The sequence below is a fragment of the Elgaria multicarinata genome, chromosome 5, assembly GCF_023053635.1.
Source record: "Elgaria multicarinata webbii isolate HBS135686 ecotype San Diego chromosome 5, rElgMul1.1.pri, whole genome shotgun sequence".
NCBI lineage: Eukaryota > Metazoa > Chordata > Lepidosauria > Squamata > Anguidae > Elgaria > Elgaria multicarinata.
Window position 1 is genome coordinate 34,245,210 of NC_086175.1, and position 18,931 is coordinate 34,264,140.

The window sequence follows — 18,931 nt, forward strand, 5'->3', positions numbered from 1 at the left end:
GACACAGTCAGTTGATATGTTCCTACTCCTTCACACTCTCCCCTCCCCCTTCTGAAAGGCTTCTTTCCTGCCCACATTTTTGCCCTTGCCACATTTGTTACTTCTCACCACCAGAAGGAAAACACTTGAATGCTGTCCTCTACAGCAGCGTTTTTCAAACTCGGAGGCCTTTCCAGACAGACTTCTCTTCTGAGGACTCTCTGCAGGTCAGCCATGGACTTGCTGTGCACTGCCGAGGATTCTGGGGTGGACTGTTGTGTAGCATAGGATGACAGCGAGGCCTTTTGGACCAGCTGCAGCTTTGTGCAATCTGTTTTCTCTGCTCCATACTTATATGGAGTGTGCTCTAGGTGTGCCACTGATTGTCTTCATGGCGCTGCTTTGCTCCTCATTCCTGGTAAAACCCTGTGGTGTTGCTGCTGCGGGGCGGGAGCAGGAAATCCCCATGCCAGGAGAGAGTGCCGGCTTCCTGGTGGCCATTCACCTTGCCAGACTCACCCCTGCCCTCTGCCTGGCTTCTGGCGATCTATCAGCAGTTGCCATCTGCCCTGGAATTACCCTCAGCTTGACGCCAAAGCGAGGTCACATGGTGGAACGACCATGGTGCCCTTGCTTCAAAAGAGTAAGTCTCCAACTTTTTAAAATTGCAGTTTCAGGGGAAAGCCTCACGTTGACTGTGAGTTGGTGGCTGTGTCATATAACCACCACAGCGCCACTGCGCAGCCACCGTGCAGCAAATAAGTCGCATAGACCTGGGGTCCTCAATGCATATTCTCCCTGTAGTATGTCAACCACACTTTATGTCTTGCTGTTGCCATGATATTATAACACTGATTTACTGGCAGCACTTGTGTGTGCCATGTAGAGCGGCACCAACACTGAAAAAGTGCCTCCACTTAGGACCCCTGTCAGGGGAGTTAGGCCTTAGCTAGACCTAAGGTTTATCCCAGGATCGACCCAGGGTCATCCCTGTTCATGTAAATGACACACAGGATATCCCAGGAGCAGGCAGGGATGACCCCGGGATGATCCTGGGTTAAACCTTAGGTCTAGCTAAGGCGTTAGCCTGCCACCCTCTGACTCCTTCACAGCCCCTTCCCTATCAAAACCAAACACTTGCTCCTTCACGGCATTTTCCTTGCTGTAGCCCCCACCCCATGCAAAGCTTTAGAACAGGGATGTTGAACCTCTTTCAGCAAGAGGGCCAAACTGAATTTTAGAGAAGCTCTCAAGGGCCACATTTGAATCCTGGTGAAAGGCAAGGGAAGAGGGTCCAAAATACCAGCATACTTTAACATAAACCTCTTATTGCCAGTAACTAAGCTTTAGGGCAGGCATTTCAAGCTTTTAGAATGGGGGAGGGGAAAGGCGCAAAAGCCAGGAAACCACCGAACAATCAGTGGTTGGGGGAAAGGGGTGGGGCCATCTGGGGAACCCTGGAGAGCAAGATTGGGACCCCAGGTCCGCCAGATTTGGTCTATGAGTCTTGGGTTCAACAACCCCTGTGTTAGACAGTTGTTTGGCTTTGCACTAGGTTTGCCAGGAATCTTTGTAGATCCCTATTAGAGCCCTCCTGGTATTGGAAGGAGCCAACCAGACTCTGGCAATTCTTAAAATGATTTACAGTGTCCCACTTTTAAGTTGTTCCCACTTCCTTCATGCATCCATATCTGGAAAACCTCTCCCTCTCTCCCTCTCTCCCTCTGTGTGTGTGTGTGTGTGTGTGTGTGTGTGTGTGTGTGTGTGTGAGAGAGAGAGAGAGAGAGAGAGAGAGAGAGAGAGAGAGAGAGAGAGAGAGAGAGAGAGAGAGAGAGTTTCAACTTGCCTGCATAGAATGTCTGTTTTTAAACGGCAAAAGAGTTTTATGAAAAACTCCCTTAATGAGCGCTAACAAGGTCCAAGCCTTAACTAAGCCATTCCAGCAGGCTGAAGTGGATGGAGAACAGATTAGATGAGATAGGAAGCATTCTATGTGACCACTTACTTTTTCTCTCTTCCCTCCCATTCTGTTCAGCCTCAATCTTGGTAAGGGCTTGGTGTTTATGGGTGCTGGTGAGATCTGGGTTGTGCAGTTCAGCTGTGGATTGGGTGTTTATCAGGGTTTTGAGCAAGGGAGGCTTACCAGGGAGGCAGGAACAGGACAGCACCACGGAGAGCTCTAAGTGGTGCTGAGGCTAGAAGCTGAATAAGGTTGTCTCTATGTTGCCCCCAAAAGCAGCAGATATGACTGAGGCTCAAGTTCAGTAGCCCTGCCTCCACACTGGCTCAGAACTTTTCTTTTGAAGGGACCTAGTCTGTTTTAGCAGCCTCAGGCTGGAATGCTGTGGAAGTGGCTGCGACATGCTGGTGTCTTCATAGCTGGAGTCCTCAGGACGGCAATGTGACCACCTCTGGACGCAGAGCGGCAGGTCCCTAGGGTCTTCCTGGACAATCTGGAAGCCTCACAATGCCTTTCTGTAACCAGGCCCTCTCCCTGAACCGGAGCCTCTTCTTCTGAAGATGAGCACTTCCATGAAACCCCTCAAAATATATATGAGGATTGAATTCACGGCCTATCCCAGGCAACTCCTTTTCCTTTGGTGTCATTTCTTTTTTAAATGTAAGCCTGCAGGCAGGGATTATCTTGTTTTTATTGATTGTATACAAGCTGCTCTGGTATCTTTTTGGCTGAGAAGCAGGATAAATATCCCTGCACTAGCTCACGCCCCCTCCCTTCTAGCCCTATAACCTCCCCCAATCCCCAGTTAACAAAGTTTGCCTTGGTCTTTGACTCCCCACTTCTCAGAGCTAACTCTCCCAGACCACACCACCCACACACCAGCCTCTGAGGCTTAAATTCACTGTCCATGCCTGGCAACCCACCATCCATTTTTGGAGCATCATAATCATCTTTGGGTGGAACATGGAACGGCATCAAGAGCATGCCAGGCAGAGCCTCCAACCCCCATACATCCCCTCTCATATTTTTTATAATGAAAAATAATCTGTTTCAAGTTCACATTTGCATTGTGCATGGTAAAATTTATTTATTTATTTATTTATTTATTTATTTATTTATTTATTTTATTACATTTATATACCGCCCCACAGCCGAAGCTCTCTGGGCGGTTTACAACAATTAAAAATGGTAAACATGGTTCTAGCTCTCCCTCTCCCCTGATCTAAAGCCCTGGTTACCAATCCATGTTGTGGGGTCTGCAGTTGGCACAGGCAATGGATGTTGGTGGCATTTCATGGCTGGAGCAGGACACCCCTGGCCTCAGCTATGGCCAGAGGGGGCTGTTGGCTCCAATTTCAGTAGGGCTGTAAATCCATTTCAGTCAGAACCAGCCAGAACTCTAAAGGAGTTGTCCAAGTGCCGAATCATATCCCCAAAATGGGTTCAGCCCCTTGGATGGCTTCTTTAGAGTTCTAACTGGATCCCAGAATGGAATCGCAGCCCCACCAAAATTGGAGCTACCAGCCCCCATTGCCTACAGCGTATAGCCAGACCTAGACTCCACCCTCCTTCTCCAGCACTGCACTTTGCCCTGCTCTGTCCCTGTATACTTGAGAACAAACCACTTCAAGGGTGTGGTGTCAGCAGTTTTTCATACTTCGGGATTTAAATTGTGGCACACTTGCCAGGAAGGTTGGCCACTGCTGATCTCAAAAGTGTTCAAACATGACATTTGCAGGATTCAAAACAAATGCTTCATCTCAGTTCCACCACTTAGCAGCTATTGTTGCTGAATAACACTCCTTTTTAGCTTTTTTCACCCCCTTCAGAATTTCAACCCAGAGAGTGATTCTGTGGTACGGTGATTTCTTTTAGACTCCTGACATTTGATTTTAGATCTCCTTTGATATATAGCACTACAATCCCTTTACTTCAACCTTCTCTATCTTTTTTTTATTATTATAATAGATTTTTTTGTATGCAGACCTGACAATATCCTATTGAATTCTATTGTTCCAGCAGGTGTCTGATATGTTTACATCTACATTCTGTTTTAATAGTAGACATTCTAATCCACCCATCTTGGCTCCCAGCTTCTAACATTTGCATATAAACGCTGTATATCCTGTCACCCTTTGAATGTCCTTTTTTGTGTGTGTCTTTCATCTGACACTTTAATTGCTTATATTGCTTTTCATTGGTTGTGTATGTTGTCAGTTTCGAGGAAATTCTTGTTTTGAGCGTCTGAGAGTTAAATAAATGGGACTGAAGCAGTCTAACTATGCTCAGGATTGCAGCCTTTGTGTTGATAAAACATCTTCTCAAATAAATGAATCATCCCATTGTGAATGAGCCCTTAGCACTGGCCAATGTTCCTCTAAAGTTTTGGTAATGAGTTTCACATTTTTTTGAAATATGAAATGCCAACAGTTGTGTCCCATTTTGTTTTCTCTGAAATCCATCTCTTTGAAACTGGTGCTTCCAAAATGCTTCTCAATACCTAACAAAGCTAAAATTCATCTTCTCATCTCATTGACCTCCATCAGATGAGTGTTTTATTGCATGCTTGTTACTTGGCACTCACGGAGTTTTGCGGGTCCCTATCACGTCATTTGCCTCCCGAGTGCCTCCTGCCCCTTCTAACCTTCTTCGCGCCACAAAAAACAACAACACCCCAGTAAGTCCAACTTATTTTTAAACCTTTGTATAACTCTCCCCCCCTCACTTTTTTGGAACAGTACGTATGATGGAAATGACGATAATCCTATATATGCAATGTATGGGATTTTTCCCTTTTATTTTCATGATGTATTTTCTGTTCTGCTTTGTTGATATTCATAATAAAAATTAAAAATTAAAAAACCCTTATTTTTAAAGATGGAAATTGCCGCTATCACTTGCTGTGTGCAGGAGAAGCAGCAGGATCAAAATAGTCCGCTGAATGGGCCATGTGCAAGTTGTTTACTTCCTCTTTCCAAAGAAGAAGTAATGAGGGAGAAACGCGCAGGTGGAGAAGAAACAGTAAGCAAACACGATTTTCCCCTGTGTGATGATGCTCATTGCCTCAGCTACACAGTGATATGCTGCACCTCTGGATGGGTAGCACACGCAACATGTGTGTCTCAAAATGGAAGCTCTAGAGCAGGAGTGCAGTATCTTTTTAATTTGAAGGGCCACATTAGTCTGGGTAAGCACATCAAGGGCTACATGCCAGCAATAGTCAGGCCCACTGTTTCCATTTGGCACCTATGGGCTTGCCTGGATGCGCGCGCACGCGCGCACACACACACACACGTATATACGTGCAATTCACACACATACACTACATTCATTCACACACACACACACACACACACACTGAAGGAGCCAGGAATCCAGATTTGGATGTCATGTTCCACAACCTATGAAAGAGCCAATTGTGGGTTGTGCAGTAAAAGCGGAGGTGATGATCACAAGGGACACTGAGTGCCCACTCTCTCCCACTGATCCCTGACAGTCCATGGCTATCGTTATGTGCAAACAGTCCCACTGATTTGGTTCGCATGATCACTGTGGTCCACTGTAGCTTATTTGAGCCTTAGTGGGTTGCAGCATGTGCTGGTGGCCATTTTGAATATTCAACCACTGACGGGATTCCCATGGTTTGTTGTGTCATCTTAATCTGGGCAGCAGGGATTGTTTGAGAGTTAAATAACCCTCAAACAACCTCTGCAGCTTGAGTTCAGATCACACAACATACTATAGCAACCCCCAGCCAGGGGTTCAATATTCAAAATGGCTACTGGCATGCACTGCAACACACTGTGACTTAAAGAAGCTGAAGTGGGCTGTGGTGATCATGCAAACTGCCCCCTTGAGTATTACATTGCATGCCTGACAGGATTTTGAGCTGAAACAAATGTGTAGGAACTTAGAAAGCTGCCTTTAATTGTCAACACTGATTGGAAGGAGCTCCCCTGAGTTTCAAGCAGGGTTACCTGAAGATGCTGGGGTTGATCCTGGCACCTTTTGCATGCAAAGCATGTGCTCTACCACTGAGCTACAGCCCCTCCCCATGTAAGAACTAGAAAGAATAATATTTCTAGAAGCATATTTGAGGATGAAAGAATATATCGCTTCTCTCTGTCTCTATCTGGGTGCCTATGCCCAGACTAACAAACCTGTTTCTTTTTCTCTGTGTAGAGGGGGCATATGAGGCAAAGAGTCTTTTCATCTCTCTAGGTGGGTAGGTGAGGGGAAGTTGAAACAATTTTCATATTTACTTTTTATTAAACTGCATCTACCTTGATAATTCATTACAAATATGACAGTTTGAAATATGTGCTTTGATCTAGTTCCTTGGTAATTGAATTGCTTTCCCTTAAATTTCCATCATTTAAAGTAATCCTTATTAAAACAGTTTTGCCCCTAAACTTCAAATATTGATTTGAGAAAAATATCTAGCGTGAAGGAAAATAATTTATGATTCTGAGTATATTTGCTTAAACACAGCCTGGTGACTCCAAACTAGAAAATTGATTATCGTGCCTCACAAATTAATGAACAGTTACATCCAACATTTTTTAAATCCAAGTGAAAAGATTTAACTTAACATATGGGCCCATTAATTTAATCATGGCATGTCCAGTCAGCTCTTATTCTGGGAATCATCTATACTGGTTTGTTCATCTGCTCCTCCTACAGTCCAGCCATACATGGCAGGTTACTCTGCACTGTCCTTTGATGGTCCATGAGCTTATTTCTTTCGTTTATTTATTTCTTCCATTTTTATCACAGCAAGAAGTTCAGAAAGGTGTATATGGTCTCCTCCTTCCTATTTTATCTTAATAGCAACCTTGTGAGGGAGATTAGGCTGAGAGAGAGAAACTGCCCCAAGGTCACCCAGTGAGATTCATGGCCAAGCAAGCATTTGAATGTGGGTTTCTTCGACCCTCTTAGCACACAGTCATTTCTGGCTTTCTTCAATGAGCACAGGGCATCCTGGCAGGGCACCAGGTCACTTCCCACTCTGCCTGTTATATGTTGCTGTGCTCAAGTGGGAGCATAGGAAGCTGCAGGCAGCTCATGCAGGCCCAGAAGCAATGCAGCTTGCTCCTTTGCAGGTCAAGAAGTTCAAATCCAGACTGCCCTATTGTGCACAATCACCCTTCAGGACAGATGGCCGCATCATCTTCAAGTTGTAACCCTTTTGTGTTTAACAACCACTTCTTCAACCTTTTTTCTTTCCAGAAAAAAATCTGTTAAGCAGGGAAAGACAGGACGGCAGTGCAATGCCTCATAAGTTGCGCCAGGGCTCCTTAAGCTGGAAGCACGCCAAGCCCAACATTAATGTGGCCTACCCCTCATAGTTTGTGGAGCCCTTAGTGAAAGATTGCCACTGTATCAGGCCAGGCTCAAACACCAAGAGCTACCACAAATGCTGTAATTCATAGACTACATGATGTGAAACATGCTGCTGGAATTTCCATAGAGGTATATGGAACTGTTCCAGGAGGTCCCCAGAGGAAGGAGCACTTTACATATTATCTGTTTCCTGTAAAAAATAAAATTCTCTGCTTAGAAAAACTGTGGAATTCCTGTGCATTTGTCGTCATGCTCATACATGTGAAGGATTTTCTACATGTAAGTGGCATACATGTTAATTTCTGCACACTACAACAGCTACTATAATATAGCAGAGAGGTTTCTGTAGTGCAGCTATTTACTGCAAGGGTTCAAATCTCAGCTAAGCCAGCCCAGGATCTTGATGGGTAGCTTTAGACAAGCCACTACCCCATATGTATTAAGGCAGCCAATAATATTGGCCTACCTAACAGGATGGATGTAAGAATTAGAGAAAAGTATAAAGTGTATAGGCAACTGCCTTCCACATAGATGTTTTGCACTATTGGAAGTGTCTTAAGTGGAAGTGGTTAATTAACTGCAGAAAATCTCAGCTAACACAAAAAATAAAAATTGGACACTCTAATGTCCCACTGAAGTCTCTAACTTAAAGTCCCACTAAAATGCATGCATGCATGTATATATATATATATATATATATATATATATATATATATATATATATGATCGCTTTATACAGTGATTATAGGGTATAGTTTAAAGCAGTGACTTGGAACCCTCCAGATGTTTTGTCCTACAACTCCCGTGTTCTCTCACCATTGGCTATGCTAGCTAGGGCTGATGGAAGTTGTAGGCCAAAACATCTGGAGTTGCCCACTCCTGGTTTAAAGGAAATAACTGAGTAGGGCCATGGCTGAAAACAGGATCTTCTTCTGATGACAAAAACATATGGAGCAGTGATTTCCTTGTGCAACAGCTTTGCATGGGGAAAATCAAACAAAGAGTGGTTTCAGACAAGGGGGAAATTGTGTTTCTTTATCTTTGCTTTGCTTCCTGCTTCTCTTCCACAATAGGGACAGGCACAATCACACAGGAAGAAAGAGGAAGCAAGCAGGGACCACATGGCCTTTCAGTGGGCGGTTTTATAGCACAACCTTTCCCGCACACGGCAGGAAATAGCGCCAATTATTGTTATAACTGAGAAAAAATTGATTTTCCGGGTCTTAATTTGTAGTGGGAAAAATAACAGAAGGAAGGGGAGACACACAGAGGATCTCTGCATTGTCAAAATGACCCACAAAGATCCATGAGTGGCCAGTCATGAGTGTGCTATAAAATGCTCGTCTAAAGATGCTCAAAATCTGGAGAATGTTTTCTGTATGCAGAAGTCTGTCCCTTGCAGCTAAGAATGCATGCAAGGGCTTATGCATCTGTATGCCCAACTCCACGAATGGTTCCTCCCCCCACCTTTGGCTTGCAGCCCTCTAGATTGTGGTCCAAAGCTCTTTGATGTAATGCAATATAAAGAGCTTTCTGTATTTTATTACACTTTACACAACTGACACTTTAAAATGTCAATTCCTGCCTATACTTGTGTACACATTTGCATCTGTGTTAATTGTTTAAATGATGAAGGGTCTTTTTAAGGAGGGAAAAAACCCTTCCTTACCGTACAATTAAAAAACGACAGATTAACAGGCTTTTTGATGAGATGGAAATATGGAAAATGCCATGTTGTTTAAGTGGGATTTTATATTCGTCTACTGAAGTGAAGAATGAGCTTTTGTAAAGAAAACCTTTCATCTTAAACATGCAGTACTCCATCACAACATAATTACCCTAATTTGTATTCCGCTGTAGAAATAGGCCTTTTCTGCTTAAACAAATTAAGTAACGATCACCAAGCCTACATGCCCTGCATTTTTTCAGGTATGCTATTATCAGTCTAGGAACAGTCTAGTTATCCTTTAAAAACTACTTTTCCACATTTTTCTCTGGTTAAGATGACTTTAGGAAACTAAACCTGGATATGTAAGCATACATCAGTTTTTGTATTGCTTTGCATTCCCCCCTCTGAATATTTTTGTCCTGTTTGGCTAGAAAGTATGAAGCACATTTTATTTGCTTGTTTGTTTATTCAGTAAAAGTATTTCTACCCATTCTTTCCCATTACGAAATAACTACTCAAAGCAGCTTACAATCTAAACAATGTTAAAACCAACAGTAAAATACAAGCATATTTTAAACAGCTAAGGTTGATTTAATAAAAGTTTGTGGCAGGTCTAATTCAATGAGAAGAATGAGGAGCATGCATGACTGTTTAGAACAATACTGATTGGTTCTCCATGCTCAGACATTAACATGAGCCTGCTTAGCATGCTCTCGCAGTTCCTGTGGTTCAGCATAGACCATTGCAAAGTAGTGCACAATAAGTAATGTGCATAGGGTGATGTATCATCAGAGCCTGTGAGAAGTATGGCAGTTGTTAAGGGCAGAAGCCAACAGGAGATCCGCTGTGCAGGTCTAATGAAGCCGGACAAAACCCTTCAAACAAATGTACCATGTACTCTTTGCTTTCCCCTTCTTGACCTGTTTTTCCCCCAATTATCTTTCTTAGTATTTTCAGCAGAAAGATGGCAACCAAAATCAACAGGAAGAACAAAACAAGAAATACATATTGTAGTACAACAGCGTGTCAATCAGTCTGCATTGTTGGGTAGAACTGATTCAGGAAATGTTCAACTCACTCAATATAGGCCACAGAAGGTAAAGATCTTACAGAACAACAACAACAAAAAGGAGAACTATTACATGTATTCTCAACCAAAGATCTTGCCTTGGTTTAAACTTTCTTTTTTTGTTTAAACTTGCTATTTACTACCTTGTTCTACTCAGAAGCATGCCAACCAAAGGAAGCCCCCTTTTCACATTTACAATGCATACTACATGGTTGGGGGTTCACATAAAAAATAATCAACAGAGAGTAATTTTATGAAAAAGATCAGGTTCCATCAGAGCAGTTGGCTTGGGTTTCCCAGAAAGAGCTCATTCCTATCTCTCCATTATCGGCTCAGTAATGATGCTTGTAGTATCATGCTGTATCTCTAAGGCTGCAATCCTCTATCCTCTTACTTGAGAGTAAGTGCCATTGAATTCAATAGACATTACTTCTGACTAGACATGCATTGGATTGCAAATTAAATTGTCATGACCTATAGGGTTTTTAAATTGAGTTTTTTTTTAATATCTCAGAGTGACTGTGACTATGGATCTGAAGTGCTAATTCTGCTTGAGTGTTGGCGGGTGAGTTGGGATAATGTGGTGTGGGGCTTGGCAATAGAGCACAGTGATAGATTTTGGCAGTGGAGCTTGGCGATAAAGCACAGAAAGGAGACTGTGTTGGATGGAAGGTAAGATGAGGTTTTAGAAGTGGGCTGGACTTTCATTGACACTGTTTACACCAGGGATAGATGATCTGGTGCTCTCCAGATGTGTTGGACTACAACTCCCATAATCTCTGACCACTGCTTACTGGGGCTTATGGGCCTCGCAGTCCAAAACACCTGTAGGGCACTGATACATTACATTCTTCATGGGTTAAAGGGAGAATCAGAAGGTGAAGTATAGTTCAATAAAGGAGGGACCATCTCCTTTGGGACAGGCACTTCACTTTTTTACTTCAATATGGCTGCTGGTCTTTCCTTCATATTGCCTACCCCTGGTTTATGCACATTGTTTACCATAGTCTTTCTTTTTTAAAAATACAAAAATAAAACATTTGTGCCCTTTAAATGTTCCTGTTACATGTTCAAAAACCTTGAAAGAACAAAATGATTGCAGCCCCCTGCCACTGGCTACTCCATCTTCCTTCCCCAAGGAACAAGGTAGCAAGAGGCAAAGGACTCTAAAAAAGCCTGGTGGGTCTCCCTTCCTTCAGTGAAGCAATTGTGAGTGACAGTATTATTTTTCACCAGGAATTATGGGGCTCATAGTTCAGCGTCCCAGGTTACAGTCAGGCATCACTATGCTGTTGGGATCACTCACAGTTCCTTCTCTGAAGGAGGCCTCTCCCATCTCTGACAGAGTCCTCCATGGTCTGCTTTATCATCCCCCTTCTCAAAGGTCAGGGATTTCCCCCTTGTGTGGGGGAGGTGGGATAACTGGAAGTAGAGGGTTTGGGGTGCAAGCAAAATCCAGGTGGGAGGCCTATTTGAGATGGGAATTTGCCCAAATCGATTCTGCTTGCAAGAGTTCATGCACCATTGCTTCACATTTTCACTCTACTCTTAATACTAACCCAGCATTATAATGCCCACCCAAAATAAGTCTGTCATTCAGGAAGCTCACTTTGTCATTTCCCACAGGCACATATTCTACATAATAAATTAAACACACCACACACACCCAAACAAGAGAGAAAAGAAAAGAGGACTCAGAGGGAAATGTAAAACATCATGCTTGCTGGGTGAAACTAAAAGGCACATAGAAAGTAATTAGAGAAAAAGGAACTCTAAAGTAACTAACTCAAAGATGATGAAAGGATCAAAATGAAACAACATCAAGAAGGATATGCAAGCAAAAAAGGGGGAATTGGTGTTTAATAACTGCTTAAGAGAGGACAAAAGAGAGGTCTGACAATTATCCACACATAAGGAGCCACGGGAGGGAAAGCATCAGTATGAGAAATGGGACAAGGGAGTGGAAGTTGATTAAGAACAGAATTGGAGACACATTTTTGTGGTCTCCGGGCAAGAAACCTGCCCTGTAGATCACCTCCAGTTAGCAGTGGACCCTCTGCAGGAGTGTGAACAATAGCAGTTGCCTTATCAGTATTTGATAAGGAAGAGAGGAATGACAATTGGTAGGAAGCTGGAAGGGGCAAGCCAATGGAGTCACCTTACTGTTAGAAGATTCACTATTAACACTTCCTATATTATATTTCTATGTTTCCATTGAGCTTTGGTTTTCAAGCCACTTAAACATTTTCTTATTTGTAAACAGTTAATTATGAAACTTCTAACTTTTCAGTCTCTGTTACCTGTTTCCTATCTTCATGACTCCCTTCCTCACCAAATACTAACCTATTTACTCAGACCAGACATTAGGCTATAGTTGGAGATAACATTGTGGGTTACACAGACTAGTGGTGTATTTTGTTCCCTAGTCAATTTTAACCCAGTTAATTAGAATCAATAGAATTAATCAGCATATATTCAACTACTTTGCTTAGCTGGGCTGAACTATTAAGAATTGTACCAACATTTTGCAATATCTGATAAATTGTCCCACGGGGGAGCTTGGTTATTTACCTGTTCTCTTGGCTCCATAGCATAACAATTCTTATTAGAGCTTGACCTTAGAATATGTTGGGCTAGCAGATGTGTTTAGAATTGAGCACAATGACTGGGTGCAACTCATGACTTGTGGCATTGCAGACTAACCAAGAATGTACTAAATATGTAATGCACTCAGAGACGTGGGATAAATACAGTTCTGTTCATTGTTTCCAGAGCCCGCAGAAGATATTGAAGTTGGTAATCCTTTAGCATTTATGTGCAGCCATCACTCAGGTGTTGCATAGGTTCTAGATGTTTTCCCTCACCATAATGCTTCCACTTCAGAAAGACTGCATCTCCATGGCAATAACTTACAATATTTTGTTCTTTCAGCCAGCACTGCATTTCATTCATGAGGGCTGTGTGGATTGTGGCTCAGTAAGTGTCACAGGAACTCATTGGATAATGTTTGTACCATCATTTGAGACTAGGGATGTAGGGATTTTGTTAAATCCTTTCTGTGTTTCATGGATTATCAGGCATCTTTTTTTCTGTCATCTACTTGATGATAGAACTGTGGTTTTTATATATATATATATATATATATATATATATATATATATATATATATATGAATTCAGTTCTTGTTTGCATCAATGCAAGTGTGCATCAGCACCAGTATGCACTTGCACTAATATTTAGTTTATTAATTATTACATTTATGTCCTGCCTTTTTTCCTCTTGCAAAGAACCTAAAATGGTCCACCTCCTTTTCATTTTATCCTCACAACAACCCTGAGAAGTAGGTTGAGCTGAGAGTTAGTAATTGGCCCAAAGTCAACCAGTGAGCTTTATGGCAAGTGGGGACAAGAACACAACCCCCTCCAAGTCCCAGTACAACACTCTAACCATTACACCACACTGGCTCTACACTTGCACTAATGTGCAGTGGCACAAAATAGTCTGCAAGTCTGTGCAACTCACAAAAACCCAATCTGCTGCGGAATCCATTGCAGATTTCTCTGATATTCCTACTTGCAACAAGCAATGCAATTCTTCCCCCACTATGGCCTTAGCTAGAAATAAGGATTATCCCAGGCAAATGGAGGTGTTGTCCCTGCTTGCTCCTGGGACCCCGTGTCATTTAGATGCACAGGGATGATCCCGGGACAATCCCGGGATATTGGCCTGGTCTAGCCATGGCCTATGTCTCCTTTAAAGGGTTTATTATATGATTATTATATGCCTGGATGAGGAATATTCCACCAGTTCTGGATGGGGCTGCACTCCCCCTAAAGCAGTGGTTCTCAACCTTCCTAATGCCGCGACCCTTTAATACAGTTCCTCATGTTGTGGTGACCCCCAACCATAAAATTATTTTCGTTCTTCTCTACACGATCCATTGTCATGGGATGGTTTGCTAATGAAAATAATACATAACCATAGCTTTAATAATACAAAAGATGATACATGACATAGTTCAGTCAATACAGTTTCCTAAGACCATCGGAAATATGTGTTTTCCGATGGTCTTAGGCGACCCCTGTGAAAGGGTCGTTCGACCCCCAAAGGGGTCCCGACCCACAGGTTGAGAACCGCTGCCCTAAAGGGTCAGGTTTGTAGTTTGGGGGTACTTTTTGAGAGTGCCTCCAGCACTGCTGCTGGAGACACCGGTGGCTTCGGTGCCATGGAGCAACTTTTATTGGCTTAGGCTGATATACCAACTATGTCCTAATCTGGACAGAGATAGCATACCTACAGTAATCCATGGTCTGGTGACCTCTCGTTAGGATTATTCCAATGCATTATACATGGGACTGCCTTTGAAAACAGTCTGGAAACTTCAGCTGGTCCAAAATTGGGCAGTGAGATAGTTAATGGGGATTGGCCAATATGATCATATTACTCCAGTGCTTTATGGCTGCCAGTCCATTTCAGGGTCAAATTCAAAGTGCTGGTATTAACTTTGTTGTTGTTTATTCATTCAGTCGTTTCCAACTCTTCGTGACTTCATTAACTTACAAAGCCCTAAATGGCTTGGGGACAGGTTACCTGAAGGATCATCTCCTTCCATACATACCTCCAATGCCCTTCTCCAGGTGCCCCCACCAAATGAGGTGAGGTGGGTGGCTATTAAGGAGAGGGCCTTTTCAGTGGCGGCACTCCAGTTGTGCAATGAGCTTCCCAGAGAGGCTTCCCTGTGGTCTTTTGGGGATCAGGTGAAGAGCTTATTTTCCCAGGCTTTTTAACCCTTCAGTTAAAAAAAAATGTGTTAGTGCATTTTTATATCTTTGCACTGCTGCTGGCTTTTATCTTCATTACTTCTTTGGCTTTATTCTGTTTTAAGCTTATGGTTTTATAAATCTAAATGTGAAAGCAAACAATCCAAATCAGTGTTAAAACCCAATCCTGGCTATTTTTTCCTGCTTTTCCTGAGCTCCACCCATACACAGCTTTTGATGGGGTAAATGCACCCCTTATGCTGCCTTAATCATGCCATTATTTCTTTTGACAGCAGTCTTGCACCACATTGCCTCCTTAAGTCCCATTGATTTCTATAGGACTTAGGGGCCCGGAACTGGGAGCAGGATTTCCCCCTAAATGACGAGGCAGACAGTCTTTCCCAACCTGGTGACCTCCAGATGTATTGGACTGCAATTCCCATAATCCCCAGCCGCATAGGCCACCAGGTTGGGTCAGGCTGTGGTTGCTGGAAGGTTGGGGTGTGCTATTTTCCTCCTCCTTTCAGTCTTAATGAGCTCCTTCCATGCGTAAAGTGCCTCTGTTTCTTTGCAAGGGAGGAGAAATGACTTGGGTCAGGCTGTTTCCTTCTGCATCAAGCCTTTTACTCTCCAGTCCAGCTGGTTGCAGACATTTTGGTTGCAGCCTTCTTTCTCTGTCTCTATAATCCTAGTCAGTTTCCCGTGGCCGCAGTGGGGTGCTTCCTTTGATGTCGCCCTGCAGGTGGTTGCCTATGTATAAAATGGGGCCTGCAAACAGAAATCCTTCTGCAGAGCAAAAGAAAACACAGAGAGATGAGGCCATTGTACCTCTGCACCTTATATACATGGAAGAATCTGACGTCAATGCCAAAGGATTTTGTTAGGTAATGTAATAACCCTGTACAGAGAGGGCAAAGATATATAATTTGGATGCTGCCTCTCTTCTCCACCAACAGATAGGCTATAACAATGTTTAGCAGGAAGAGAAAAAGTTGGATTCAGGATACACGTGAGACTTTTCATCAGCTGATTAGTTTTGACACGAATGAGTTACTGTATGAGCCGGCTTTAGAGGACAAATATTTCTTTTGGCTTGAGTTACTCTTTACAAGCACTAGCTCCTGCAGTGGGGGCTTTCTTTCTTTCTTTTAATTACTCCATGAAAAAGATAAAACAATGTGATTTTCATTTATTCTCACTGTTCAGCTAAGTGAAGTAAAAATGGGACACAAAAATCCTTGAAATTATGGGTTTGAACCAGATCCTGTGGCTACTCAAATGCCTGATCCACAATGTCAAGCACTTGCCTTTAGCTGCATTTATACACAAAACCAGTATAGATGCATAGGCATATATAGGTAGTGATGAAAGTGGATTACATGTGTCCTACTTTACAGACAACAATAATCTATTAGAAGAGGTACTGGAGGACAGTCTTCTGAAGTCATTGTCTGTTTGAAGGGCTGTCGAGTCGGAGATAAAGAACCATAAGAATGAAAGAGCCAGTGTGATGTAGCAGTTAATGTGTTGTACTGGGACTCAGGAGTTCCGGGTTCTAGTCCCCAATCAGCTATGAAGTTCACTGGGTGACCTAGAGCCAGTAATTGAATCTCAGCCTAACCTACCTCACAGGGTTAATATGGGGAAAACATGGAGAGGAGAAACATGTAAGCCATCTTTGGTTACTTGCAAGAGGGAAAATGGTGGGATATAAACTTGTTAAATAAACAAATAAATTAATAGTATGGAGCTTGAAGTTACCCATCAACAGTTAGCACCTGGACAGCAGACTGAGTAGGCGAACAGGTCACCTGGTTATAGTCTTACCTACTATGGAGAGATGTACTATATTTCCATTTCATCTAAGGGGTTCCTCTCTCACAACAGTTTTACTGGTATTTCCAGATTCCAGTTGCACACAGCAATTTCTGGGTAGCAGGATATGTTTGCCACAGAAATACATAGCAAACATATCCTTTATTTGAATTATATAGCTTTTGAATAGAAACAGTTTCTGGCATATGCTGATCACCTCACCAATACACATCAGGTCCTATTCATAATCAATAATTCATAATTAATTCCAATTCCACATTTGTTTGTAATTAATGCACAAACTGGATTCATTTTGGAGTGGAACTGGCAGGTTCCTTGCATGCCTAAATACTGCACTATGTATAGGCTGTACTATGTAGAGGCTCCTTATTACATCTACTCACGGGCATGGCCATTTTGGTCCATGCAGTGGGCAAACTACTGGCAGTGGGCAAGTTACTGGTGTTTTTAATTTCTCTGTGGTTTGGAACATCGGAACATCATTTCATGTGAGGAAGAAGCAGGCAACATAATCTCAACTTTGTACAATTGACAATAAAGATATCCAGAACAGGGCGCAATCTGGGCATGTTTGACACACTCTGCACACAAAGATGCAATTTGGCTGGAACCTGATACTGTAAGTGAACTTAGCATACTGATTAAGCTGGCACTGACATTAAATTAACAATATACTTAGTCCTGAAAACTTGGGTGATTTCAGAAATGAGTTTTTCATAGAAAACTTGCATTATTCTCTGCTGTTTTAATAAACCCTGACTCTGATAGTTAATTTTAAAGTACAAGGTTGTGTTTCTAGAGGGATGGTGGGGTCAGCTGCAAACAGCATTTCCCCTTACTTTCCCCAAATTACAATTGCTCAAACAACTTTGAACTGCATTTTGGAAAGACAGCATTTATGACTTTGTGAGAAAATATTGTCTACAAGTTGAAAATCAGTTTTGTTCTGAATTTGCAGTCTTTTTTTAAAAAAAAAAGGTTATTGGGGATATTATTCCTGTATTGAGGATTTTTTAAATGATAAATGTGTATTGATTTTATTTATCAACTTAAAATTTGATATCCAAATGGCATAAAGATTCAGACCAAGGAAAATAACCTGAATTTTCACATATCTTAACATTCAATTTTATAGAATTCCAGATATGTCTGAAAATTATATCAAATTTTTGAGGTACATTATACTTCTTTATATCTTATGTTTTTTCCATGATAGAGCTCAAGGTAGTATAGAAGGATCTCAGGCAGTGTCCTATCCAAGGAACTTACCTAGTTTCAGGAACCCTGTGGTATTATGTACCTCTGGATCATGTCTTGGAACCAAAATGAAGGTCTGGAGGCCATCCCCCGCCCCGCCATTGGAGGCCATCCCTCTCATTGGCCTCACCCACACACCCATTGGTGCCAAAACCAGAGGGAAAATACACTGTTTTAAAATGGCATCTAGATTCTTTGGGGTCCCACTAAATTTTGGGGTGTGTGATAGAAGTTGCATGTTGCCCATTGACCTCACATGTTGTCTACCTCTGAAAGAAAAGATACAAAATTCATGAAGAGAAATTGAGGAGGAGAACAAGTAATTTCTTTTAAGGAACAAACAAGAAGAGTAATGGGACTGGTCTATACGGCTTGTTTACCCTGACCTAAATGCACATAACTGCGTTTTAGGTTACATGATGCAGCTGTCCATTCACTGCAGTGCTGGGTTTTTAACCTGATAATGCGCATCTTCGCATTCGTGATTTACCATGACTTTTAGATCATATCCGAGTTTGCACCGCATTATGGCTATGTGTCTTTGGGGGACTTAAATAAGATTTTAACATGTGGGTAGAGCTTTGAGGGTAGGACAATGTGACTGGCCAATTTCCTGATTTTGCACCAATTGGCTGCCTCGTTCGTTTGCGCTGATTTGAGTTTGTAGTCTGAGCCTTAAAACAAATCTTAAAACAAATTTATTTCTGTATTTATATATTTCTTGTATTTCTGTACCACCCAATATGCGAAGCTCTCTGGGCAGTTCACAAAAACAAAGAGGGGGAAATGGGCAGCCAGATGGAGATGTGTTCTGTTGCCTCATTCCTTTTCCTTTGTAGCCTCGTTCCCCTGCTCCCAGTTTATGCGTTATATGAATTTGCAAAGCTCCGCATTTAAAATTTATAGCTTCACTCCTCTCTCTTCTGTAGCTTTGTATATGCAATAATGCGCATGTGTGTATTTATGACTCACTATAAAAATAAATTCAGGGACTAAATCGGTGTTTCTGTTGCAATGTGATGCTCTTTACCTACATTCAAATCAATGAAAATTCGGGT